Source organism: Anas platyrhynchos, chromosome 9 (genome assembly GCF_047663525.1).
Source record: "Anas platyrhynchos isolate ZD024472 breed Pekin duck chromosome 9, IASCAAS_PekinDuck_T2T, whole genome shotgun sequence".
Classification (NCBI taxonomy): Eukaryota; Metazoa; Chordata; class Aves; order Anseriformes; family Anatidae; genus Anas; species Anas platyrhynchos.
In genome coordinates, this window is record NC_092595.1 from 25,961,878 (window position 1) to 25,989,130 (window position 27,253).

General features: G+C 37.3%; 1 long non-coding RNA gene across 6 annotated transcripts in view; it reads right to left on the minus strand.

Moving 5' to 3' along the window:
• The window catches only part of LOC106018110 (uncharacterized), a 192,351-nt gene that overhangs the window by 14,331 nt on the left and 150,767 nt on the right, over positions 1-27,253 (minus strand). For 4 of the 6 annotated variants that reach the window (XR_011811388.1, XR_001191991.5, XR_005268052.2 and 1 more), the window contains 3 exons: positions 24,558-24,655; positions 22,503-22,648; positions 2-20,275 (listed from right to left, as the gene is read on the minus strand). This is a non-coding gene — a long non-coding RNA (uncharacterized lncRNA). Of the gene's footprint in view, position 1; positions 20,276-22,502; positions 22,649-24,557; positions 24,656-27,253 lie in introns of those variants that run through there. The other 2 variants (XR_001191992.5, XR_011811386.1) reach the window with 2 other exon arrangements.

Consider the following 27,253-nt stretch of genomic DNA (forward strand, 5'->3'; position numbering starts at 1 on the left):
ACAAGTAAAACATTAACCCATTAACCATCTTAGTAGCAAACCCACTGTATCTACAGCAACCACTATCACCCCACATGAGCTAAGGCAAGTGTCCTAAGACATTCAGTAACTGCTTGGCATTTGCCTGAATTCAGCAATACCTGACAGTTCTGAACTATTTTAATCATGATCAAAAGAATAAAAAAAAAAAAGTTTTATAACTATTTTCTTTAGAGGGGCTCACAGCAATTGCTGAGCTCTTACACTACAATCTCAGCAGCTGAGCTCCCTCCCGTCTCCCTTGTCTCTTCTGGCACTGGGTGCAAGCAGCCCCAAAGTTCAGGTCTGGCATCTAGAGACCATAAGCATGGGCAAATCTGGATGATTTTCTGCTATTTTTCACAACAGAAAGAAGTGTTAACATAATACAGCCATTGTCATGAAAGTACATTTATCACAGGTCCTTTTTCAAAACAGGAAAGTTCTTAGTGAGTGACTGAGGGATTTCAGACCATGATATTTACAGTTAATGTAAGCTGTTGCTTTTAGTATGAAATCCAATGTAAATTCTGCCCCTTCGTTTTTATGATCCCCTGTTCTTTTCAAAAGTAAATTATTGAATTATGGTAGACAGAACTATTGAAAAAGATACGCAAAACAAGCAAAAAGCAAAACAAACAAACAAAAAGTAGAGAAAATCACTACAATGTGGAAAGATATTGTGGTCCTAGGTTGAAAGAGAGAAATAAACGTAGAAATGCTGTGGAAAGCAGAATCAAGAAAAAAATAACATAACAGAAGCGGTGAGAGGAAGGGAATTAGAAAGCAATGAAGACCAAGTGAAAAATACTTTGTAATTCTGACAAGGATGTAGAAATGAGAACAGAAGGATTATTTTTATGACCCAATTAAATTAAATATTCTCTCAATTATTTTGCCCTCTAAAATTACACTTTATGTTATCAATGAAGATATTTATCATGAATATCTGCTATATGTTTCAGTATCAACACATCTCCAACACCTTGAAACTCCCAGTTGCAATGCATCCAGACTAGAATCAATATAATAATAATAAAAAAAGGTTGAACACTTATTCAATCTCCTGCTTGTATTCACTCTTTAGAAAAGGCCTATTCTAGTTCATTTCTTAAAAGAACAGAACTATGTGAAGAACAGAATTTTCTGTCTCAGAAGGAAGACTAGATGAAATGAGCCAAATATCAGTACTCCATATAGCTGCATGTACAAAGCCTTGTTTATTGCCAATTTAATGTAAGGGCTTACTGAAGCATACACACACACACTTCTATATATTTGATACACATTCTACTAGGTGACATAGGTTGGCACATATATCATAGCATATAAATTTTATTAAAAGTGTTTCTGCTATAGTAACATTGGATGTGTTGGGGACTATAAAAGATACTTCCATATTTTTGTTCACCTGCTATGGTCAATTCACTGGATACTAGATATACTTGCAGGAAAGTATATATATGTGACACAAATAGACATGTGAACACTGACATGAAAGTCTTGAGAATGAACAATGGAAACTAAAGACCACTCATTATTCATTACTTATTTTAATTCATATTGAAGCCACATTGGTAGCTTTTTTCCCTTGCATAGTATTCAGGTGTTAGAGAAAAATCTGTGTGTTACTGTGAGGACAAAAAAAAAACAAAAAAAAAGCAACCACCCAATAATCAAAGATTGTTGTTGCCGTGATTTTATACTAAGTGATGTGAAAGATATGTCTCTGAACTTCTATTTAACTACAGAGAGTTTACACAGCTTTTAAAGACTTCTTTCTTTTTTAATAGCACAACTCATGCTCCTTTGACTTCAACATGCACCAATTATTTGTACTAACTCTATTTCTCCTTTGAAACACAAGCTGTGTTCAGAAAAGATTTCCTGTCTCTAAAGATGGCTTGTTAAAAACAATAGAAATGCACTGAAATTAATCATTTGACACTTCTTTTCCTGGTATCTTGCAAAGAGTAATAATATCCATATGTGCTATAACACATTTCTAAAACATTTTTTCACTGAGTGATGCAGTTTTGTATGTTAACAACTGCATTTTAATGAAGCAAACATTATCAATAAAGAATGGGTCTACATTTTTCAAGGAGCATTTGGACATCACTGACTTTATTTCATTTGGAATTTCTGAAGACTTTCCATTGAGGTAACATTTACTTTTGAGGTGTGTAATTGGGACTCAGCATGCTCTGTGCTGTAACTCTTTGATGTTCAACAGTGCTTTTTAAAGAAATGAGTTAGAACTGGGAATCCAATATCTGCTAGGAAAATTCTTAAACCCACAGGATGGCTGCCTATTTTTTCCTTCTCTTTTTGTGTGTGTTTATAGCCTTTTTCTTTAGGATTCCTGAACTGACATAATACAAGCAAGGTCCCAATTATCTGCATAAGTAAGTCAGGTTTTCTGCTGGGATTAAAAACACTTAATAAAGCCGGCAACCAGTCAGTTAAATTCATACTCAGAAGAACTGCAGTGTTTTTGGTCTGGGGATTTGTCTTTCATGTTTATTTATTTATTTATTTATTCCTTTCCTCTTTTTTTTTTTTTTTTTTTGAGGGGGGGGGCAGCTTTTTTGTTTTGTTTTGTTTTGTTTTTGTTTTGTTTTGGAGTTAAACAAAAAAAATAGTCTGATGACCTATTGGTACCTCAGGGAATGATACCACATTATTTTTCTGCTTCTGGTTGTAATCATTTGTCTCTTTAAATTGACATCAGCTGAGGCCACTAAGACCCTCACACCAAAAGAAAACTTGAAACTCCTTGCACTGCCTTCAATGCTTATTTTATACTTCCTAGTTTGCTTGTTTTTCATAAGGTACAGGATGTATTCTGGAGTCAATTTCCTATATTACGGCAGCCTAATCATCTCTGTCCCTTCTTTTGTCCCCTCCCTAAGGCAAGCTCCTTCTGGACAATAATTTTTCCTCTGAGTAGGTCTTTCATTACCGCAGGAGAAGAAAGTGATGCAGCCCAGAAGGAGTAGATGACAACCTTTTTCAGGCTCCTGAGCTGCTGTTTTCATTCTGGGAGCTGTTTCTTAGTTTGTCCTTCAGTATTCAGTTATGTCATTACAGTACTGTCTACCGTATAGCTTGGACCATTCCTCTAATAGCAGGCTCAAGGGAATCGTCTTCAGGTTTTATCTCACTTACTCAGCTTCTAGTCATGACTACTGTGCATCCTAAGCTATCCCATAGGATCTACAGTTTTCCTCTGCAAAACATGTGCTTTTGCTCCTGCATCAAAATCAATCACAGATCTGGGGCCCCTGAGGGGTACATCTTATCCCTTTTCAGAATACTCAGAAAATGATGGGGGGGAGACTGCAGAGAAAGATCACCTTATCCATCTGTTTTACACAGATGTTCTCACAAGGGATGGAGGCCCAATACAACAGAAATACACTGGTGAACTTGGCAAAAAGTCTCCCTAGGTGATTCTTCAGGAAGCAACGTTTAGAGAGAGCTGCTTCCCAGAGTAAAGCTACAGTGACAAATTAAACAGGAGATGGCCATCTCTGAGGTAAGGTTTTCATACTTACCCTCAACCACAAAGGAAAACATAGATCATCTCATCTGAAATTTTCTGTGGCAACTCACCTGATCTGATTGAGATGGTCCCTCCTTTACCATAAAGTGTCATTTCAGATCAAGAAGCAAAGAGACCATACACACTTCTCCCTTGAAAGGGTGATATCCTTAAACCAGCACATGTTGGTCTTAACATTTAGGTCTGGCAGAGTATTTACTGAAGAAACAATATTGAAATGGTGAAATAAGAACTTAGGCAAAGGGGAAAAAAATTACATGGCATCAACAGGTCCAAATTCTGTCTCATGCACTTTATTCCAGAAGGCTGTACAGTGTCCAGTGCCCCATGGTGTCCCTGTAGGAATGTGGTTGTCAGTAAGATTGACATTTCTTGCAACTAGAGGAAGGGCTACTTCTGCAGCATTCAACAAGGACACAATGTCTCCCACATAGCATCTGCAGCCTGTAGTCAATGCAGTCTGCAGTCAATGATGTCCCAGCGCAAAACCTTACGAGAGATCCACTTACATGGAGGAATAAATTCACATCAGTGTGCTCTGCTTGGCCTCTTCTGCACATCTATATGGTGTCACTGAACATGTTTTTTCACTGTTATTTCCAGGCAGTGAACCACACTCATGGTTTTCAATAAGGCAGGCAATTAGTGGCATGCTTCATTCTCCTCTTGGTCAGCACAAGGATTCAGGAAGGTGTTTTTTTCCTGTCATTTGCTTTCTACAAGCAAAATCATCCAAGAGTCTCTCCATCACTTTCAGTGATGGCACCATGGCACAAACACGTGATTAACACCTGTTACAGAAAAAATGGTGCCTGGCAGGTGGATCTAATCTCTATACTTTGTCATTTATTTTGTATTTTGGAAGCATTTCTGAATCAATTTATAAAGTATTTGGTGCAGTGTGCTGTATGACACAATGTTATATTGGTTCTGTTACTCAAGTTATAAAATTTGCTATAATGTAATAAATTATATAAGAATAAATAATCTACTGGAGTCTAGTGATGGCAGCATGCAATGAAGGCCCCTCACCACATAAAATGTGGCAACTGTTATCGTTAAGTCTGCAAGGAGTTTCTCTTTCAAGAAAAGTTTTCTAAATGGTAATAACTTTCTAAAATGTTCCCCATTTTTGGTTGTAGATTTGGCTGTTCAGCTAGTGATTTTTTGAAAGTTTGAACAAAAACAGCTTAGCTGCTAATAGCTGAAATATACATAAAAAATATTACTCTTTTAAAAATGCAGCCTTTGGTAAAAATAGAATCACAGCTGACATGACTCTGGTACAAACACTGTGTTTGGAAAGGAAATAGTCTTCACCAAGGGGTGCGAACAGTCTCATTCCAAACAAAATGGTTTTGATTTGTCTGAGGTTTAAAAAAAATAATGCTCAGGACCTGATCTGAAGCCCATTGACGTCAAAAGAAAGATTCATAGTGCCTTCAATGGGCTTGGGATCAAGTGTGAATGGAGCACAGCACAGGCAGCTGTTTGAGGCCATTGCATCAATGTGATCCCCTTAGCATCTGATTCCTAGAATCAGTTTTAACTTTGCTTCTGGTTTTGGGATAGTGTGTACAATTGGCATATCCAAAAGTAACAGCAGGTGGAAAATCACTGATTAATAATTTTTTGTCCCTGCATTAAGAGTTCCATCTCAAAATGAAGACTTGGTGACAAATTCTGTTACACTAACAGCAGAGTGGAATTTCAAGGTCATTTCAGACTCTTACTGATGCCTTGGCGAATTCCAGATTATTAATTTTCATAGTATCTGCCACCTGAGATTTCAGTTGGGCAAAACTTTTGAGCAGAAAAAGCCTGTTGAACTGGACTCTGTGGTACATTCTGTAGTTGTATGTTTTTGTCAGGTGAGCTAAAAAGAGGAGTTTCCCATAGGAGGGCCAAAGACACATTAAGGTTATTACACTTTGAGTGACTACGAATGTATGACGTGGTAGATCAGATATATAGGCATTCGATTAAGAAAAAAGATTTATACACTCAGACTTGAACAACTTCCTTTACTGCCTATTAATGAGTGTAACTGATGCTTTGTTGTGAATATTCAATCCTCAGCATACTGTGTTGATGCAAATTAATAAAATTACAGATATTCTCTGCTAGCCAAATGTGAGTAAAATAGGCTGCAAAAATATCTGTTTGGCTATATATTTTAGTATCTAAATGTTTTTCAGGTGGAGAAGTGTCAAAGCACTGGAATCTCCACCTGGGATAAAGCTGTGTCTTAAGAACAAGAATTTCCTTAGAAAAAAGACCATGTTAGCCTGATGAGAATTGACATACAGGCAGAGAACAGACAGTTGCTTGAGATCCAACAAGATTTTTTCCACACTATAATGTGGTCTGAGGTTGGTACATATCTGTGTTGAGGTTCATCACCCAGTTAGCTGCTTTAGTTGACTTGTGAGGCTGGAAGCTGGGCTGGAGGGACAGTAAGCCAAGAGCAGGAAACTATGATTCTCCATAATGGAGAAAATGTTTTTGACTGAGTATATCTTGTCAGAGAAGGGATAACATTAGAAAGAGAAAAAATCTTCACCACATCCCATTGCAATTACTATTTTTTCAAATTAACTGTCTAAACTGTTTAGCTTCCTTTAAAATCTGTATAGTGCATTGGCACCAACAAAGATCACACTTAACCAGCTGTTGGAATGAATGTGCTATGTTTCTCTTAAATAAAATAAACATTATCTAACTGACCAGAAAGACAAATAGAATATTTTCATTTATTACTAATCAATCCTTGATGTCTTAAAAGCAGCAGTTAAAATTCAGGATTAATTACTGGTGATGTTGAAGCATAAAAGTAATAAAATTTAGTACTACTGGACAATTGCTCATTTTGAATCCAATAATGATTTCCAATAATGATTTGTTTAATTATTTTGAATTCTAATGCTGAAATATTTGACTGTACTGAGGATAAAAAAAAATAAATAAAAAATGTATCTGCAGAGGAATATAGATCTAAGCTATCAAAAGTCACTAAGTGTATATTTCTTATAATACTAGACTTGCCAATCTCATTGTTTGAACAAATACTTCTTGCAAAGCTTACTTATAATATTTTCTTAATCCTGACTGCTTATTTCATTTTCTTTTTCTACAAATGTAGAATCTCTAGAAAGGACCTTGGCTCTGCACTTTTTCCAGATCAAATATACATAATTAAATGTGTTTTCTTGCATAGTACCAGTGATCAGAGTCTTATGAAACAAACACCTGCTGGTGGGGAAAGAACACTCAACAGCAGAATTTTCAGAATTGTTTCCTTCTATTCTTCTATTTTCTTTATTCACGTCTTAATAACTGACCTGCTTTCTCTTGGACTAATGGTAACAATAATATATTACAATGTTTAGTATGATTTAAAAGTTTTTGCTTCTAGACATTCCTTGCTAACAGTTTCCTCTAAGTGGATGCAATCTACTGACCTGTGTTGGATTGTGAGCTGAGAGTGATATATTCAGGACTATAGTCACATCTTGTTACACAGATATGCAAAGTTTACGTCACAAGTTCTACTTGAACTGCATCATAAAATGTACAATTGTTCCAGACACAATAACCAATTTAAAATTGAAAGTTAATTCATTACATTAGTAATATCATTTTGCCTATGGGATCATTTGTCAATGTTGCCATAAAAGACTAATGATTTGATAACTGAAGAGAATTTATTATAGTAGCAATTTGTATTATTATACTATAAATAAGAGTGTGTTGTCATTTCTATAATAAATCTGATTTTCAGTGGACTATTATTGAGTCATAAAAAATCACCTTGGGCTGAATTAGATCTATTGGATGTACAATAATAATAATACATTAACAAAATGTACATTTAATCCAGTGAGTAATATGGCCTTGAAAAAACCTTAAATGTGAATTAAATTAATCACAGGCATTATTTAAATAAAGATTGGAATATGCCCTTCGGATACTGTCTATACTTTAAAACAGAGGTCTAAGAGTCTGATGCTGATCTTATTTGCACTGAGTAAATCATATGTAACTTCACTAGTGTCAGCAGACCTACTCTAGGGAAAAATGATCCCTGATGAAAAATATCAAGAACAAAATCAGCCGCTGGATATAGAATTATTCAAAATCAGCTGTGTAGGACAGGCTCAGGTAAGATGTAAGAAGCTGTCAAATATTGTACACACTGTCAGACTTTAAAAGACCTGTTAGAGAATAAAAAGGAAAAGTATACCTAGGGAATGACACTTGGCAATTTCTGTTTAACCTTGACCAGGTTGTATCCATACTCTGAATAGTTATCAGTGATGATAAGGATGTCAGCGTCTCTTCTCCCTGGGCATGCAGGAATTGGCCAGGAGCGCATCCTCCTGGTGCCCCCTAGGTGTGTGCCCCCGCAAAATGTATAAGGTGGTATGGGAAGGAAATGGGCCTACAGAGATGCTGAGCAACATCAATGCAGGTGGTGCACAGCATTTGCATTTTACTTACATGCTGTGGTGCACTGGGGACATTGTGTCTCTCTAAGGTATAATCCCTTCCATAGTTCCCCTCAGAGTGGTACGAATCCACAGCACCCTTTAATTAAAACTGTGCCTAGAAGGCACAACTGAGCCTTTAGTATTGCCACAGGCTTTACATATACCTTAACTTGCAAATTGCAGATAAAAGTAGTTAATTTAAGTATAAACCACCTCTTTTTAAAAAGAAAGACTTTGATTTACACATGGAAGAGAAAGTAATTATGTTTCACAAATGTCACAGTTTGTAAAGAATATCTGATAATAATTAATCATTAAGATAGAAAAAAAAATTAAAAAGGCAATTGAAGTCAGATTGGAGCTGAGGTCAAAACCTTAACCTCTTCAAGGAAATTTTACTTCTATTCTATTCTATTCTATTCTATTCTATTCTATTCTATTCTATTCTATTCTATTCTATTCTATTCTATTCTATTCTATTCTATTCTATTCTATTCTATTCTATTCTATTCTACTCTACTCTACTCTACTCTACTCTACTCTACTCTACTCTACTCTACTCTACTCTACTCTACTCTATTCTATCCTATCCCATCCTATCCCATCCTATCCTATCCTATCCTAGTTTTTATACTACATGTATCACTGTAGTATAAAAATTATACTTTCCAGCATACTAAATTAAAAAATATGATTACATTCCATCAACCGTTTAACCAACTATAGTCCTTTAAGTCAATCACAGCTGTGACTGCTCAGTACCTTGCAGCACTGTGAAGCATCCTTCACAATTCTCTAGCCACTGGATTTATTTTTTAATCCAGACTTCATATCACTTAATTCTCATCATATCACTGAATGAGTGAACCCTAAGTGAATCTAATCCTGACATACCTCTACCCCTCCCTCCATCATCACCATGCCAGTGCTTTGGGTGTCTGTATTTATAAATGGCATTTACCCTCCTAACCACTTTTCTTAGCTACTCCTCTGCAGAATGAAGAAAAGCAGAAGCAGCACGCTCACAACAAGACTGCTGCTTGAATATCCTGCTCATAATCATAGACAGACACCAGGGTGTAAGTGACATTTTTATGCTATGCCAGTGCATATCATGTGTGCCTACACCAATGATCCAAACAGTATGGTATTTCCACTAGTCTGAAGAGTGTCTGCTTAGTTGTTATTCATTTTGTTTGCCCTTTTTTTTTTTTTTTTTTTATTCTACATTTTCTTCTCTTTCATCTTATAGTTACTAGCAAGTTTCAGTCTAAATAGGATTGAGGTCTGAAACACAAAATGTTCTTACTCTGCTATTCGATGTTTTTCATCTTTTAAAACACATATATCCAAAGATGAAAATGTCTTTTTTTGGAGTCCACATCAAAAGAATGTTAGAAGTCATCAAAGAAAGTGGAGAGCAGAGCATGTGCTATTCTAAAGATGGCTTCAATCCTCTAAAAATTAGGGGTCTGATCCTGCTGTCACTGGTTTCAGTGGGAAAATTTCCACTGACTCCAGCAGGTAAACAATCAGACCCTATAATATTATATCTATAATATTAGATAATATAATATAATATCTGTGAGTGTTTTGATATTAAAACACTCACAGATATTGATAAGAGAAATGTGAAGGACATTTTTTAAATATATATTAAAATACAAATGCACACAACAGAAGCCTAAAATACTCGTGATGATGTTTTCTTAGCTTTCTGAGAGGAGAAAGTGAATTAATCAGACTTTGCACACAGCTCTTCGCCCTTTCTGAGCATCAGGATGCATTTTGTTTCTTTGCTTTTATCACAGAAAAGTTTCAGCTACAATGTTACAACTACACATGCTGAAGATATGTGACATTTCTGAACTTCATTCACGTATGGACTTTTAATAAAATTCTAGCTGTTGTTTATAGCTTATTACAAACTGTCATATAACTTAGAATACACAGCAAAGCCAGTGAGGCATGGTTTCCTACAGAGAGGTCTCCTGCCTTCAGCAGATCCTTACCCTAACACCTTCCTCTCTCTCTCAGACCTCCTTTCTCCAATCCCTCTCTTGCTCTAGCTGGGCAAGCACTATGTACTGTGGGCTGGCTGAGCAGTGTCCAACACCCCCAGGCTGGTAGTCCGGAGAGCTTAAATGGGGTTCTGTTATAGCCTTTTCATTCTGTGGGTGGGCCAGCCTTTCTCTCTTCAGACCAAGTGATAATGCGCAGTTAGAAACTCCATGGAACTTCATATCTTCGGGATTGCTAATTCTCTGCTGAATTACAAAGTTTAGTACACACAACTTCTTAATTTTTTTTTCCATGGCAACAAGAGAGCATGGTTCCAGTCTACCCTACACATTTGCTCTTCTATTGCAAAAAGTAATCTTGCTTTAAACAAGTTCCTTGGACCAAATTGCTAAAGGTGGGCATTGGATGGTGAAGGCTGGTTTTCCTCCCTGTAACAGCCTACACAAAAGACCAGTTATGATACCAGTCCAGACACTCAGCAGGATACAGGAATAACTCTCACTCTGCATCTCAGAGGGCAAGGGAGTGTCAAAACTAGGAATCACGCTCTTTCTGTGAATACACATGATCTATGAACACAAGTTGTCCCACCTTAATGGATAGGAAGTTCAAAGTGAACCTGTATCTAGTGGGATTGCAAGCCAGTGCATAGCTGACCATCAGCTGTAGTTGAGTCAGTAGTTAATAACTGAGAAACCACAACTTAGCAAACAAATTAAAAATGAGCATAAGAACAAGGAACAGGAAAATGAGTTTTTGAAAGGTGGGATTTGCCGAATTCCAGGGGCTACTGATTTGACACATTTTATATCTTAAGCCCCAGATGACTGGGTAAGGTTCAAAACAATGAGGATAGCACATTCATGCAAAATTGTGTAGAAAAAAAAAAAATGAAATCAAATGATTTGAGTGCTGCTTCTGACTAGGGAGACTCCATATATTTATAAGGGGAATGATTGAATCTTCCATCAAAAAAAAAAATGATCTCTCATGGCATGCCTGATAATTTAGAGTCTTCTCAGGTTTTTGAATTATGCTACTGTCTGTAGCTGAAAATTGTTTGATAAGCATCACTAAGTGGTCTGGCTTTAAACCAAGCCTGTCATCTAGTGGAGTGCTATGCTATTCCAACTTTAACTAGATGACTGGCACACATAAAATAAGGAAACACAAATGTGACACAGCTGCAGCTAGTCTGGCGGAGCTAAAATGCTTAACAGTGTTTTATGCCTGTAATATAAGACTGCTTACTAATGGGAGAATCCCAAGTGCAAAAGAGTGACAGAGTATTGCCTTTGATATAACTGGTTATAAAAATGTTGGAGATTTAGTATTTATGGTGCCTGCAGGTTACAATAAAATGCTTCTTGTGTAATGACTTTAGGAGACATTCAAAATGCTGTATAACTATGGGCAAACTTCACAAATAACTGCCCAAAACATGTGTAGCAGGCTAGGTTTGCAGCAGAGAATAGGTTAATGATCAACAGTTTACAGAAGGGCTTGTGACATAACTTAGACATTATAGTGGCATGTTGTGCAATCCATGTGCCCTTTCTGAATAATATATCTGAGTGTGCCAGGAAAAAACGGTATATGTATTAAATTTGGTAAATATGAGTCAGTGCAGTAAAATAAATAAATAGTGTATGATCCAAGTGCTTTTGTCAATAATGCATTGTGTCAATAATGCATTATAATGCCACATACTGTACTAAAAATCTAATAAATACAGAATGTCAGCTGGATAACTAAAGCATAAGAATATGTTAAGTTCTGGCACTTGAAGCAAATATAAACAACCTTATTTGTGCTCTAGGAGTAAAAGATATTCCCCTCAGGAAAAATACATACACTATCACTTATGCTACATTTTAAAAGCAGGTGTTCAGAAAAGAAATTGAGGGATCTGCTCCATTAATTATGATCAGAGGGACTAATATGGGGGAAAAATCAGTTGAGAGAAGAAAAGACAGATGGATAGAAATGTAAACTAGAAATTACTTGTTCAGCCAAGATATATATACACCGGAACCTGTTATGCACTAGGACATTGTACTTGGTGTCTCAGAAAGTATGTCTGTGGAGGTATAACTTGTCGTTGTGATTACAGCACTGCACAGAAAGTGCTAAAATAGCTACCTGATTTAACATGGCATGTCACTGGGATGTTAACAGGCTGTGTTTGGACCCCTTTCTTTGTATCAAACTTAAGAATATTGTGCACAGTTGAGTAAATGCCTATGCACAGGTGTGATCTCCAGGGACAGCATCAACCTGTTGTCCATGAAATGACTGTAGAGGTTTACTGAAACTAATGGTCCAACCTGGATGCTGATGTAACCTCTACAGCTCACACCAGACTGCACAGAAAAACTGAAGATCAGAAGGGCCTTTCCGTGCCTGTACAAACCAAAACTGCATCATTTATTCAAAATACTAATAGCTGGCACAGAACTGTGAGCTGGCAAGGATAAAACAAGGCAAAAATAGCAAGGGTGGCTGCTGGCAACAACAGCAGGTTCCAGCCTGTGGTTCAGCTAGCTGACTTGTTCTTAAAAGATCATAACTTCACACAGAAATTCTCCCTGATATTTTCTGTAGTGTTATGCAGTGTCACCAGATATATTCAGAACTAGCATAATTTTATTTTTTTTTTAATTGGGCCTCCATGATAACCTTTGCAAAAACTCATGTTTCCAAACTACATCAAGATCTTAGGGCTGTGATTGATAATCATTTGTGACTAATCTGATTTAGGAAAGGATGTCACACAATTAGGCTGTTGATCACCTTGCAGTTTGTGACTGCTAAGCCTCTACAAAGAAGTCCAAGAAGCTGAGGGTCCAATTATTCACAAAAGCATGATCCAGAAACATAAGCATTTGAAAAAGTGCAAAATTTGAAGCATTTGAGTAGTTCTATTGACTTCAGCCTACTCTTGTGTTGTATTGGATCAGTCTCAGACTAGAATAAGGTTATCTGTAAGAATGCAACTTCCAAATACTCTGCATACGCCTCTCCATTTTGTTCTTTTGCACCCATGTGTAATGAGCTGTGCATCTGTTTGGAAACTGGAGTACTAATGTAAAAAAGTGGTGTTTTGCCTTAACTAGACATAAGTAGCAAATGTATGTTGGGTGTTTCTAAAGGCAAAGCATTCTTTCTCTATGTTTCTATGTTCACCCAATAATGATACATTCCCTACATCTAGAATGAAGAAAAAAAAAAAAAAGTAAAAAATGTGATGATTGTGCCCATTTGAACACATAGACATGAATGTATTTTATGTTTAAGCTAAGAATATGTTGTAAAACACAGACCAAAACCTGATTACTTGCAAGGATGGGTAACAGTATGTGGCTAAAGTTTAGGCAAGCACATAATTGTGTAATGAAATAACTTAAATGTATTGGGAAATGCATTTTCCTTTCACCCTTGGCAAAACTGATCTGCACAGGAAGAACTGGAATTTTATACTGAGGTTTTTACTCCTGTTCCCCCAGCCCTCTTCCTGCCCTTTCTGCTGGGTCTACAGCTTTTACATGCCTCTCCATGACTCTCTTCCTTTTGTCTGCCTCCTCAATGGCTCGAGTCCTAAAGAAATTTTCAGCTTTGAAGACTGGCCTAAAAAAATGGTAATTTTCCAGACAAAGGCCAGGTGTTACTTCCGATTCATACAGTATGCATCTCTATTATCCTGCAGGTCAGCTTCTGCCTGTGCCTGCTCCATGGGTGTTCTGACTGTGTAAGACCTATGAGATTTGCCCCATACGAGTGAACTGCAGATGGCACTTTCATATCTCCTGTTTTAGCAGCAGTCAATTTTCCAAACTTTCCTAATATCAAGCTACAAGGCGATTTCTGTGTCAGTGCCTTACAGCTTTCTCATGCCAACTGGAGAAGGAAACATAGTGTCCATCATGAGAAAACGGGGTCAGGAATGAAATCTCCAGCCCCATCAGCAGAGTGACCATCAGCACAGCTCTGACCTGCCCAGGCGCTCTGCCAAGGCCAGCTCCTCAGACTATCACTGCTTCCAGGGCTCTGCCACTACAGGGGGCAGAGATTTTGTCTCACTGTGCATTTCCCTTTTGCCTTTAGAGAGACAAAATATCAGTTCCCCACAAAAGAACTTCAGCAGGAGAAGAGGTAGGCCAGGCTTTGCAGAGCAAACTTCCCCAAGCAAACCACACCTACCAGGTGCCGTGCAGCTTCTGGATCAGCGCATGAACAAAGATCCTTGCATCAATTCACACAGACATCCAGCCACTTGCCAGGATTTCCTATCTACTTGTGGAGGCATGGTCATCTGTGTGGATACATCTTCCTAGCAAGGTCAGCCATTTCAAGCAATGAGTTTTGGATCATTGTTTGCTCTCAGGACATATTATTTTTATCTATTTCCACAATCAGGCTAAGATAAAAAGGAAAAACAACCCACCCTTTGTAAATGCTGCATCCAAACCAAACTAAACCATTTGGTTTCTGCCAGAAAACAAAGTCAAGTTTCAGTTTCTAAATAAACTGCTTCTGAAATCATCACTGGAATTGCTCCCTCTCCTGCACCATAATTGTGTGTCTTGGATGGAGACAGGAATCATGTTAGAAAGGAACACTATCTGCAGCCATTTCTCTGTAGTTAAAATCCTTTTTTTTTTTTTTAAAGGATTTGAATGCTGCTGAAATTCCCAAAAGTTAGATGCTGAGATGCAATCCAGAACTTTTGAATTCTTGTTAAACCTAATTCAGCCATTCACTTTTATGTCTGTGGTGATAATTAGGAATGAATACCCCTTGTGCTGATGATAATGATAAGTGTTATCTCTGAATTTGGTAACATAAAAGAATATTTATAAAAGGCAAGTAAACAGTGCTGGGTGTGCGGGAATCTACACTCCACCAACACGCACACATGAACATCAAACATTCTAAATATACAGAACATTGCTTTACATACTATACCCGAGTATGCCTATACATATGCACATTCAGGAAAGGTAACAAACAATCCTTTAAGTTCCATGCCTTAACAGTCTCCATTTTCCATTCCTTTTCTTGATTACAAACAACAGTCTCCATTTCCCATTCCTTTTCTTCAGGCCTTATGTATCCCGTTCTTCCCGGACCGAAGAAAAGCATATCCATCTCCTTTCCAAGGCCAATAGGGCCTGGGTCAAAAGGCACGTTCAGGTCAACAGGGGGCGTAACAGCAAAGGCCTTCGATGGCTGCAGCAGCAGAGGGGCCCATGGCATAGCAGTCAGATCAGTAAAGGAGCCTGCAGCTCCCTCACTATCTGGCAAGCCACACGTTTGTGATTGTGGCTCCACATGGCTCTTTAAGGCCTCAGAGATTGCTCGCCAGGTGCCGAGCAATCCCACTGCAACCTTGTCGTTTTTAGTTGCAGTGTCCCACACCTTGACCTCAGTTTGGTCCCATATTTCAGGTTCATAAACTGTCCAATTGTTAATAAGGAGAATAAGCTGTAAGGTTACCAGGACAGTCTTTGTTCCTAAGGACATATGATTCCCCATAATGCACAACTGCTTACCAGCGAGAGGCAGTTGTGTGCACAGGTCCGCTCCTCTCAGCTCGAGCTTCTCTCCAGCTCCAGTGCACCTGTTTCCAGTGACTTTCTGTACGAGCTTCTCTGAGCGGTTTGCTGAGTTTGGCCGAACCCATCTTTATGAGGCAAAGTGTCTGTTCCCGTCCTGGTCTCCATTCTGCCAGCCTGTTCCTCTGCACTCCTTTTTCCTGCTTCTTTATTGATGTAACTTCATGGTGCTGCCTTTTTCTTTTTATCTTGAGGGCAGGCTCCCCTCTTATACCCTTCTCTCCACAACAGTTCTTTTCCAAACAACTTTTCATTGGTCAGACAACTTTGAATGTAACAACAACAGCAAACACACAGAAAAATCCATGCCTTAATGGCTGGAGAACAAGAGAAACAGCTGGAGAACAAGAAACCCCAGACTGCATGGAGTCTCCTGAATCACCCTTCTTTGTTCCCTCTAAACTCTTTTATATTCCTGATGGCCTCGTCGTTAAGAGTCTAATGTTATGTCAACCACGGGGCTTTCCAACCCCCATGGCCACATTCCCAAATCTCCCCCTTTTTTATTAATATCAACCATTTTCTCTACACGAATTACCACTCCATATACAACAATAGAAAGCCTTAAGCGATGGGTAGATCAGGCTCAGGCTACTTTACAGTAATATGTTATTTAAATTAAATGTCTTATTACACAACAGATGAATCTACAACACTATGTGATTGTGTCCAATGGAAAGCTTGAATCATGATTTCTACCTGACATATCTAGAATAGGCTTAAAATTGTACATTACCATTCCTTAATTTTTAATTTGTTTTTATATATTTTTATTATGTAGTTTAACCATGTAAGTACAGTGAAACGTATCATGTTATCTAAAGGCTGAATAATAAAAGAAAAATAAATGAAAGTGAAGAAAAGAAGTTTTAAAACAAGATTGAAACATCAGAAATAAATAACTCATTCCATTAGAAAGAAAAAGCAAGAAACCTAATTATGCAGAAAGCCACCCGACACCAGCCATGTGTAGTGGGTTTACGTGGCAAGGTTTTGGTAGCAGGGGGCCATAGGGATGGTTTCTGTGAGAAGGATCTAGAAGCTGCCCCATGTTTGGTAAGGGCCCCACTGCTGACCAGAGCCAAGCCAATAAGTGATGTTGTTTTGCACCTCTGTGAGAGCATATTTAAGACAGGGAAAAAAACGCTGCACCACACAGCAGCTGGGAGAGTGAGAGGAGTGAGGAACAGCCTTGCAGGTGCCAAGGTCAGTGCAGAAGGAGGGGGAGAGGTGCTCCAGGTGCCGGAGCAGAAGTCCCCAGCGGCCTGTGGTGAGGACCACGGTGAAGCAGGATGTCCCCCTCCAGCCCATGGAGTACCACAGTGGAGAAGGGTTCCACGCTGCAGCCCGTGGAGGAGACCATGGTGGAGCAGGTGGCCCTGCACCGATGGAGGCTGCTGCCTGTGGAAGACCCCTGCCAGAGCAGATTCCAGGCGAGACCTATAGCCCGTGGAGAGGAGACTACGCAGGAGCAGGTGACCTGGCAGGAGCTGCCGCCCATGGCGGAGCCAGGTTGGAGCAGTTTGCTCCTGAGGGATGGACCCTGTGGCACGGACCCATATCTGGAGCAGTTCTGGAAGAGCTGCTGCCTGTGGGAAGCCCACGCCGGATCAGTTCATTAAGGACTGTATCCCGTGAGTGGGACCCCACAGCACAGGGGACGAGAGTGACCGAGAAGGAGCAGCAGAGAAGAAGTGCTGTAGACTGACCATAACCCCCATTCCCCCGTTCCCCTGCGCCGTTCGGGGAGAGGAGGTGGAAGAGGGTAGATGGGGGGGAAGGTGCTTTTGGTTTCTTTCCTTTGTTTCTCACTTCTCTAGCTTGTTAGTAATAAGCAATAAATCTTACTATCTCCCTATGCCGAGTCTGTTTTGCCTGTTAACAATAATTACTGCGTGATTTTCTCGTCCTTATCTCAACCTTTGAGCCCTTTTCACATATTTTCTCCCCATTCCTCTCTGAGGAGGGGGAGTGAGAGAGCGGCTGTGGTGGAGCTCGGCTGCCCACTCAAGCAGAACCATGACACCATGTTATGGAGAGGATCAAGGCAAGACAAGAAAGGTGATGAAGTAAAATGAGTAATGAGGACTCTGTGGTTACACAAACTCAGTAGACATGGTGGGTTTCACATTTGTGACAGCAACAGTGACTGGGGTCAGAAAATAAATGGAAGCTAAAGGTTGTAATTAAACTTAAAACCCTACAAAGCCATGCTTCATATGTGAGACAATTGCTTTGCACTGCTCTGAATGCAGCTACTCACAGTTTTTGCTGAAGGGATTGAAGTGAGATGAGCAGCAGAGCCCAGGAGAACAATCCACAAGTTCGTAGTTTGATGCAACACTTGGATTGTCGGACCTTTAAGCCTGCATTTGGATTGCATTGCGGTTGAGGAAGCTAGCATGTTCCCTTACATGAAAGTGCTGATCAGAACAGGAATGGTCTTGAATGCTCTCCTGTGTTTCAAGTTTATAGCACTAAAAATGAGGATGATATCAGGCCTGTAGTTACAAGGTTTTGAACATCTAAACACTATTTCACAACTTTTTTTTTTTTCCTGTCCAAAGTGAGTTTTTATAGTTTAGCCATTCATCTCATGAAGTGGGAATTTTACATGTCAATGTTGACAGACTGTTAACTATAGCAGCAATGATGAAGCTTCTATAATATTGACCTTTCAAAAAATAAAACTGCAATAATGATGTTGTTTCCATTAGACCTTTCAGATCATTTACAAATTATCTGGATCTCCTACTGTTTATTTGTTTTTACTTTAAATTGTTGCCCCAAGCATTTAAATAATTATAATAAAATAATAATAGAATTAAGATTAGATAAATTAAGTGGAAACAAAACTGAATACATTTTCCATGACAGCTGGCAAGTCCCATTCTGTGACTGCTCAGAAACAAAACTGGAATTTTTATGACAGTAGACAATAAGGCGATCGTGTACAGGATGTAACCCAATGCTCAAGAGGAGCAGTGTGCAAGTGACACCAACAAAAAGAAATTTGATTCATTTATGTACTGTTAATTACCATAACTTACATAATCATGGACATCTGTTCTCCCTTTTTCATACATGTATGTATACGCAGATAATTACCACTATCTATTGGTAAGAAGAGCAAAAAGCTCACTATAGTGATAGATGGGGTATAACATACAGGTGTATATATGTATGTATACATATTTCATATGTATATATACACTCATATATACACATCTGTCTGATTTATCCTTGAAACACTTTGCATGTCATTTTTGATTTCCTAAGCTTCAAATACAAACAATAAGTAGGTGTGCTTATGTGGGTGGAGGGGCATTTTACAGAAGAGTAAATCATTTATAATTAATCAAAATAAATTAATCTAGGAATGCAATATCTATTGTCATGATTCTTCTGAACCACTGTTTTAAAGAATTATTTTCAGCCATAGCGACAAGAATTATTGTCTTTAGTCAGTTGCACTGTTTCAAGAGAAACATCCAATTTTTTATTGTTATTTAATTAAAAAAGAAAAGTAACTGATACACAAATTACTGTTCTTAGCATATAGTCTTTTTTTTCTGTTGAGACTTGAGCACTTAAGGCTGATTTTTGTCCTAGTGAAACATTTTCTGATTTTCCCTTCTCATTTTCTATATTTTTGGAACTTTAAGAAAATGTCAAGAAAGTTAGGTTACATTTCATGAAATTCATTTGCTTGAAATGTCTGTCATTTCAGCATTTATTTTTGTGCCTAAAGCCTTACAGTCATATACCTTCTGTATACAGATTAAGGATTTTTTAAAAGCATAGCTCTATTTAAGTAATATTTTTTCAAAAATAAATGGAAATACCCACATAATTAAGGTTAATAAACATTCTTTTCTTAGAGCACAAGAGCTCTCCATCCCTATTGCAAGGCCAGCTCCAAATCCATCTTTACACCTGAGCAAGATACAGACTATAAAAATTCTGCATTTGTTTTCAATCTTTTGTTCGGACTCATATCACCTAGTACCAGACATTACAAAGAAACAAACAAACAAACACACAAAACAACAACAAAAAACATACACTGTGCAGCTGTATCATAACCTACTGAACTTTTCTTCGCTATTAGCCAATTAAGCGGAAGATTAGCTTGTATCCCGAGACTTGGCAATTCTTTTTTTCTTTTACTAATGTGTATCTTCTTTTAATCTGTAGTGTACTAATTCAGTAATATACTCATTTGAAAGCTGTGAAACTATTTACATACTGTATTTTTGTCACAATTCTTTGGAGAGAAGAAAACTCAAAGGACCACCACTCAGCAAGTTGAATCATCAGTCAACAGTCTCACTGTGCTCATAGAATTAAAGGACAAATTCTCTGCTGTTATACACTTGGTCCATGAGGAGGCTGATGATAAAAGGGAAGTAGGGAATGATTGGAAAATAATGGCATACTTTACCAGTTCCAAGGAAGAGGTCCTTTGTTTTAAAACAGTAAATTGTTGCTCTGGCTTGACATCTAGCATCAAGAGTCTGGTATACAGACAGATGGCATTATTTGAGATGATCCTGAGGTCTCTAAGAGCCAAAGAAGATGCACAGACATAGACACATAGATACAGGCAAAGTTATAGAAGAAATATATATAGATATATTTTTGCACATTTTATTTTCTCTACTGTTTCTGCTGAATAAAGCAAAGGAGGCTGAACTTGGTTCATTAATCCCTGTCCCACAGCTTCGGGGAAGTGGAGGGCTTTGATTTTATTTCTAAGTTGTCTTTCCCACTGTGGAACAAAACAAAACAAAACAAAACAAAACAAACAAACAAAAAGCCTTGAAATTAATTTACTGAGTCATGAAGACTCCCTCTTTCAACAACCCCCAACTGAAAGCATGCTAAGCTAAGAGCTGGTACAACAACGAAGAAAAATATGACTGGATATAAGCTAGTCTCTTTGACCTGATTGAAACTAATGCTCTGATATATCCTGTATACTGCAGACTTTACACCCACTGAAATCCAGATTAATTCCAGGGAAATCAGTGTCACTTTAGGGTGACTGAAACAGGTATTTTTTTTCTAATATAACTCATGCCAAGTAATATTGGTACTAAGTATGGTACAAGACCAAGTCTTTTAAATGCCGTGTCTCCTAAGAACATTTTTTCTGAATAACAATGTTTTATCTTTTCCTTCAAATTTGCTACATTTGAAATATTTTTTCCTAGCACCTGTTTAATCTTTTGTTCCATAGATAATTTCTCATTACCCAGGTGTCCTCTTAGGGACCCACAGAAAGATTGGGCCTAGTTTAAGCGTGAAATAATCCTGTTGCTTCTATCTGAGAATGAATGAGCCCAGGATTAGATCAGATAAAACACACTTGAGATAAAGTGCACAAGGTGGATTATATGAGAAAAGAGGATTTAGTGAAGAACATATCCACAACTTTTTGTTAACATAGAGAATGGTAGCTTTTGTAAGCAACATTTATGGAAACTCAACTGGAGGTTTGAAAGCTATGTCTTTTGTTGTACATTTCTCTGCATATATTTGCTTTGTAGTTGGTAGCTTTAACTTTGGAAGCCATGCTGGGCCTTGACTCATGCTCATTTTGTTTAATGAAAAGCTAAGGATGTACTTTTACTCATACATTCTTGTTTTGTTTTCTTTGAAGTTTATTAAGCTATCCAGTAAGATGAGAGGTTCATTAGGTTGTTATTATCATGGCTACAAATTAAGCATCTGTTCCCTGGGGAGTTATAAGCTTCAAGTGGATGTCAGAGACATACTTATTACAATATTTACTTAATTACCAAGTTACTGCTTCTTGTCATATAAAATACAAACATGGACTCTGCTGTCCATATTAGACACATACTCTTCACCTGCTGAATGGTTAAGATACACTCATTCCATTTAGCACTCTTTTAAAATATGCAACAAAATTTTTGTCATGTGATCATATAAACAGGTAAACCAAGAAAAATTAAGGACAAAATTGAATTTAATATATTATCAATAGCATTACCATTGACTTTGGGCTTACATGTCAGGATGTTGGTAGTTTCCAATAGCAACAAAAGCACACACAAATTAGGTAACCATAATTAGCCAAAGCACCTCAAAAGTCAACAGGTAAGGGTGTGTTGTCAAGTAGCTGGTTGAAGATCATTGGAGTTAAGAGCTCTCCTAAAGGCAGTTCAGATGTAATGCTAATGATCTGTAATAAAATCAGGCTTTTCAAGGCACATAACTTTTATGAAAACTCAAGGAATTTCACGTAAGAGGTACATGTGTCATCACAAATGTCTGAAAGTCACTGTTCATCATCATTTTGTTGTTGTTTTTTTTTCCCTCCTCTTTAGTGCTTTAATTATCTAATGCTGTAAATTATAGAATTACCAGATCTTCCCCTGTCAAGTTTTCTGAAGATGTCAAGCCATGTAAAACTGAAAATGTTATTTCCTCTTCTCAGATATGACTTGTGAGAACAGATATGGCTGTTGGGAGGATGTCAACACAACAGAACAATGTCTGCATTTTTGAGAAATTTGTGTCAATTTTTAATTCAGAAGTTGCATTTGGACTTTATAGGTTATTGACTGTGAAACTCATCATTTGCATGCTATCTATCATATACCTCACTGAATACCTCACTGAAAACCTTCATCGTTTTTGTGTCTTATAGGCATAAATCTCACTACCAGTAATGTAATTTGATATGGTCCATTCTAGCAGCCTTTTTCCCTGAAAAAAAAAACAAACAAACAAACAAAAAAAACAACTATAATTATTTACCTTTCATCTTTCATGAATCCTGCCCTGGAAAGGCCCATCTCTTACCCAGCTATGGAAGGAATACAAGCTTCTAACTCCAGGTCCATTGAACCATAGCATATGATTAGCTTTCATGGCTTCCATAAATTCCAGTTCATGTATAGACACTAAACATAAAAAAAAATGATTTATGAAAGTTTAAAGAAATAAATAATACTTAAACCTCAATTTTGAGTCTTTTCTGGTTCTCCCACCTGAATGAAAGGCCTACTTGATGAGCGAATCACCCACCAATGAACAGGACTTCTAAAATAAAAAATATGTGGTTTTTTTTGAAACTGTCAACACAAAAATATTTAATAAAAAGCTTTTTCCCACCCTAGATGAGTCAAGAAAACTCTCATTTGTTTTGGTATACCCATATAAACCACTTTGAAGTAAAATATGAGCATTTGCTCTCCAGTATAAAAGAAAGGATAAAAGAAAAGTGAAAAATCTATCATGCCTCTCGTATAGAAAATATAAAAATAAATATTTTCCCAGGAAACTATGCATACTAAGCAAAAAACCCAATGCTAAAGTCCTCGCTGTGCATTCCTGCTAGCTTTGCATTACTTAGCAAAGGATATTGAGGACTTTTCCTAAAAAAATAAAAACTAATATCAATATCTGAAGATATGATATCAATATTTCAAAGACCTCTGAATCCCAGTTAGGTCAGTTGAAGCCATCATCACAAAAACAAACAAACAAAGCAGAAACCCAGTCTTAATCTTTCTTGTGCTTTAACTTGATCTTTTAAAAATCTCATATTCTTCAAGAAGATGCACTAAATCTTTGTTTATTATTCAGTTCTAAAAAACAAAGATTAAAAAACATTTACAAAAGTTCCTTATAAAAACTCTAAAAATTATCAATAAAATAATTACTTTTCAAGAGAACTAATCTGAAAAGTTTAAATTAACTGATTAGTTTCCATCTTGGCATCTTACATTAATTAAAAACCCAAACAAACAAAAAAACACATGCCAAAACCCACAAAACAATGTTATTTGTCATTTCAGCCATCAGCAACTACATTCTAATTTTGCATAGGGACAGACACACGTGAAGTTATTTACTGTTACATAGATGTCAATAAAATATGACTCTTACTGACTCATAAGTGTCCAGGGTTTCTAAAATGTACCAGAATACCGGGAAACAAAATGTTTTATGTAATCCAGTAATAATTATTGCAAAATAATAATGAAAATTTCTTCTAGAATGTCTTGAAATAAGTTTGTGATTAAAAGTAATTCTCTATAATTATACCCACAGAGCTGTTAAAGGTTTTTATCACTGCTAATGAAAATATGGTCATGCCTTCTATGAAAAGTATATTTCTCAATATGATGTGCTGTAAACAACATGTCTTTAGGCTATTTTTGACCTTTAACCAATGGGAAAGGTCTGTCTAGTTGATCTCATCTAACTACACAGCAGGTACAAGGAATTAAACCAATTTAGGTTGAGCCTTGGTACAATATATAGTTTCAGACTATGTTTTCCAAAAGGAAATGCTTAACAAGCTTGTAATTCACTATTATATTTATCTAGTCAAAGAGGTAAATAAAATAAATAATAATAATAATAGTAATAATAATCTGAGCTGTGTTCAACAGAGAGGAATCCCAAGTGAAAATCTATGATACCATGTTGTTTGTAAAAGTTGGTGAGGAAGGCAGTTATGAGCAAATTAAAAGTAAACAATCCACTATGGACCTACACTGTGTCAGACCACTTGTAAGATCTCACAAGAAAAGTAAAACATTAAATAGTTGGCTCCAGCAGCCTTCACACATTTGCCTGAGTTTCAAGGGGAATAATGTTTTTCACTGGGGAGGCAGTGAAAGACCTTGAGAATAAATAAAAGCTTTAAAAATAAGGCTTTTTTTTTTGTTTTTTTTTTTTCTTTTTCTTTTTCTTTTTTTTTATTTTTTTATTTTTTCCTAACATTAATTAGGTCCTTAAAAACACGAGTATAATCTAAGTGGACAACTTCGTTTTTGGTAAAGATATAGGTCCCAAACTCACCATTCTGGCTCTGTTCCCTTGCTGAGATGGAGCCAGATGTTTCTTCTGGGCAGGTGCACTTCATGAGGTTCTGGACAATATGGTGGCACCAGATGTTCCTGAGATTTCATGAGAATAAACTGGTTACTTGCCTTAAATCCATGTAAATCTTACCATGCCAGAAATCATCAGGCACAAGGGGGCAAGTTCAGCATGAATTTGATACAGAGGGGTCATTTACTTCAAGTGTCCAAACCTAATCTACATACATATTCAACTGTTATTTATTAAAAAGGTACAAGGTCAAATTCAAGCCACAAATCTCAAAAATTTGTGGTTCAGGGTGTAGTTTTATTCCTCCAAAACCGAAGTTTGAAGACACCTTAGATTCTCTATCTGGTGCAATATGGGATGACCACAGGCCGCACCAAGCAGAGGCAAGATGATGACGGTTACCCTTGAAAGTACATCTGGAATGGGGTATGGAGGTCATTAACACTGCTTCTGTTTCAGTGATGTTCATATAATCAAAGTTGAAAGAAACCTTGAATTTTGCATAGTTTTGACCAATTTTGCTTATCAAAGACAACAACTGAAAAATTTCCCTGCCACCTCTGACTATTTCCTGCTTCTGAAATTTGAAATTTTAATTGGGTAAAAATAGCCTTAGGCAGCCTAAACATTTGTATGGAACTATTTATATTTTTACATTTTTAGGGGATTACCTATTAATGCCATTATTTATTGGTGTACACCTTTAAAGAATATTCAAATGCTTAAAACTGTAAATGAAGCATAATGCAAGGCACTACAGAGCAGATGCCGAGCTTGAAGTGCTCTTAGGAATACATATACCACATTTTAATTTCAACTCCTATTATTATACTAACTAGTCACAAAATGGCTTCCTATTTATGCAATATGTTATCTGTAATGTCACTTAAATTGAATAGATGAGTGCCTTCTAATAATGTATGTTTACTTCATGAACTTGTGGGCAATTACATTGTAATTATGTCTTTTGTAGGTCCTTTTTTGCTGACACATAGTGCACCAGTGCATTTTAAGTGTAATTGCCGTTCTCCCTACCATTTAGGAAAGCTGAACATTGTTAAAGGTTTGTAAATTACCTACACTTAGACCATAGGCAACTAGGCAAATTAAATGGCAATGTCAGTAATATTACAATGTAAATTGGTGCCAAGCATAAGCCAAGGTAAAAGATTTTTTATAGAACAATGTTTATGTAGCACCTCAAAAACTGCAACAGAAAGCACACACTCCCAAACTTCCAAAAGTGTATATTTCTGATACCTGAAAAACACACACAGCATGCAGTCTAAATGGCTATCGACTACCTGAAGAACTGAATGTACACGTGTGTGAATGTACACACATATATTTTTTCCAACAGGGCTACACAGTCATCCAATAGAAGTGAAAGGTATGATCAAATGCCAGTCTTCAGAATCAGAATCAGAATTCCATCCTTCTCACATCCTTCCCACCTCAGGAATGGCACTTCATCATAGAAAATACTTTCCCAGCAGCCTGTAATGTCTTAAAGGCAGGAATGGAGACACTCAGACCATCCCCATGCTGAAAGTTGGATCTTTCCTATTCCCTTCTCGCAAGACCTTGTTCTCACCATGAGGAATGAAGGAAACAACCAGCCTCTTTGACCATACTTGTTCATCGCTGCTTCCTCAGGGTAAAACTGTAAGCACTGCGTTGACTTGCAGTTTCATGGGGCAGAATGTTCCTGTCATAGTTGTGTCCCTGTCACAATTTTAGCTTGTCAACAAATCCACAGACTTATCCAAGTAAACTCAAGTTTGAGTCCCTGGTAATATTTGACCAAGATCATTGCAGCAGGAGTAACCTTCAAAAGTCTAGAGAAGGAATAGGAATCCCTTATCCCAATCCTTACTCCTGCAGAGCAGTGAGCTGAATCCCAAAGGTGGCTTAAGGAACACAGGTAAAAAGAAAACTCTCTCTTGGCATCAGCATGACACCATATTTTCTACAGCTGAGCACTGTTTGACTAGGGTACAGAATTTTAAAATGAGGTTCTTACATTTTCAGCCTGGTGTTTTAAACAGGCTATTCTGTGTGTGGTTTATCATTCACTTCAATGAATGATATTTGTGATGTGATAAAGGATCTTTATCACAAGGTAGCTTTTCACTTATGTTTATCCACTTTGTTGGCAGAACAGAAATTTCAAAGCAGAGAATATTTTTATTTGCACAACCTTTGCAGTGATCATGAAGCACAGTTATACAAATACAACTTTATATATATATTTTTTTCTTACAGACTGGATATATCAGTATTGTTTTCAAGAACAAAAACTTGAGGAGTTGACAGTGTTTCTACTATAGGAATTTGAACTATCGTATGCATGGACATGTCATTACAGAATTTTTTTAAAGTGGATTTGTGTCGCCCTATGGGGCTTAAGGGGATAGTGATTATTATACACTGAGAAATGTGCATTTAGCTTACAAAACCAATGTCCCACAGAGGTGACCACTCTAGAAAGACCAGCAACATCACTTAAGTAAATTAATTTTGAAGTACTGTCCTGTCACTTCATGCCTCTAGGCCAATCACTCACTGGTGGAGACATCCTAGTTTTGGATTAAACCAGTTCAACCATGCAAACTGTAGCCAATGCATGGGAATGAGCATCTGGGATTGACAGCTCACAGATC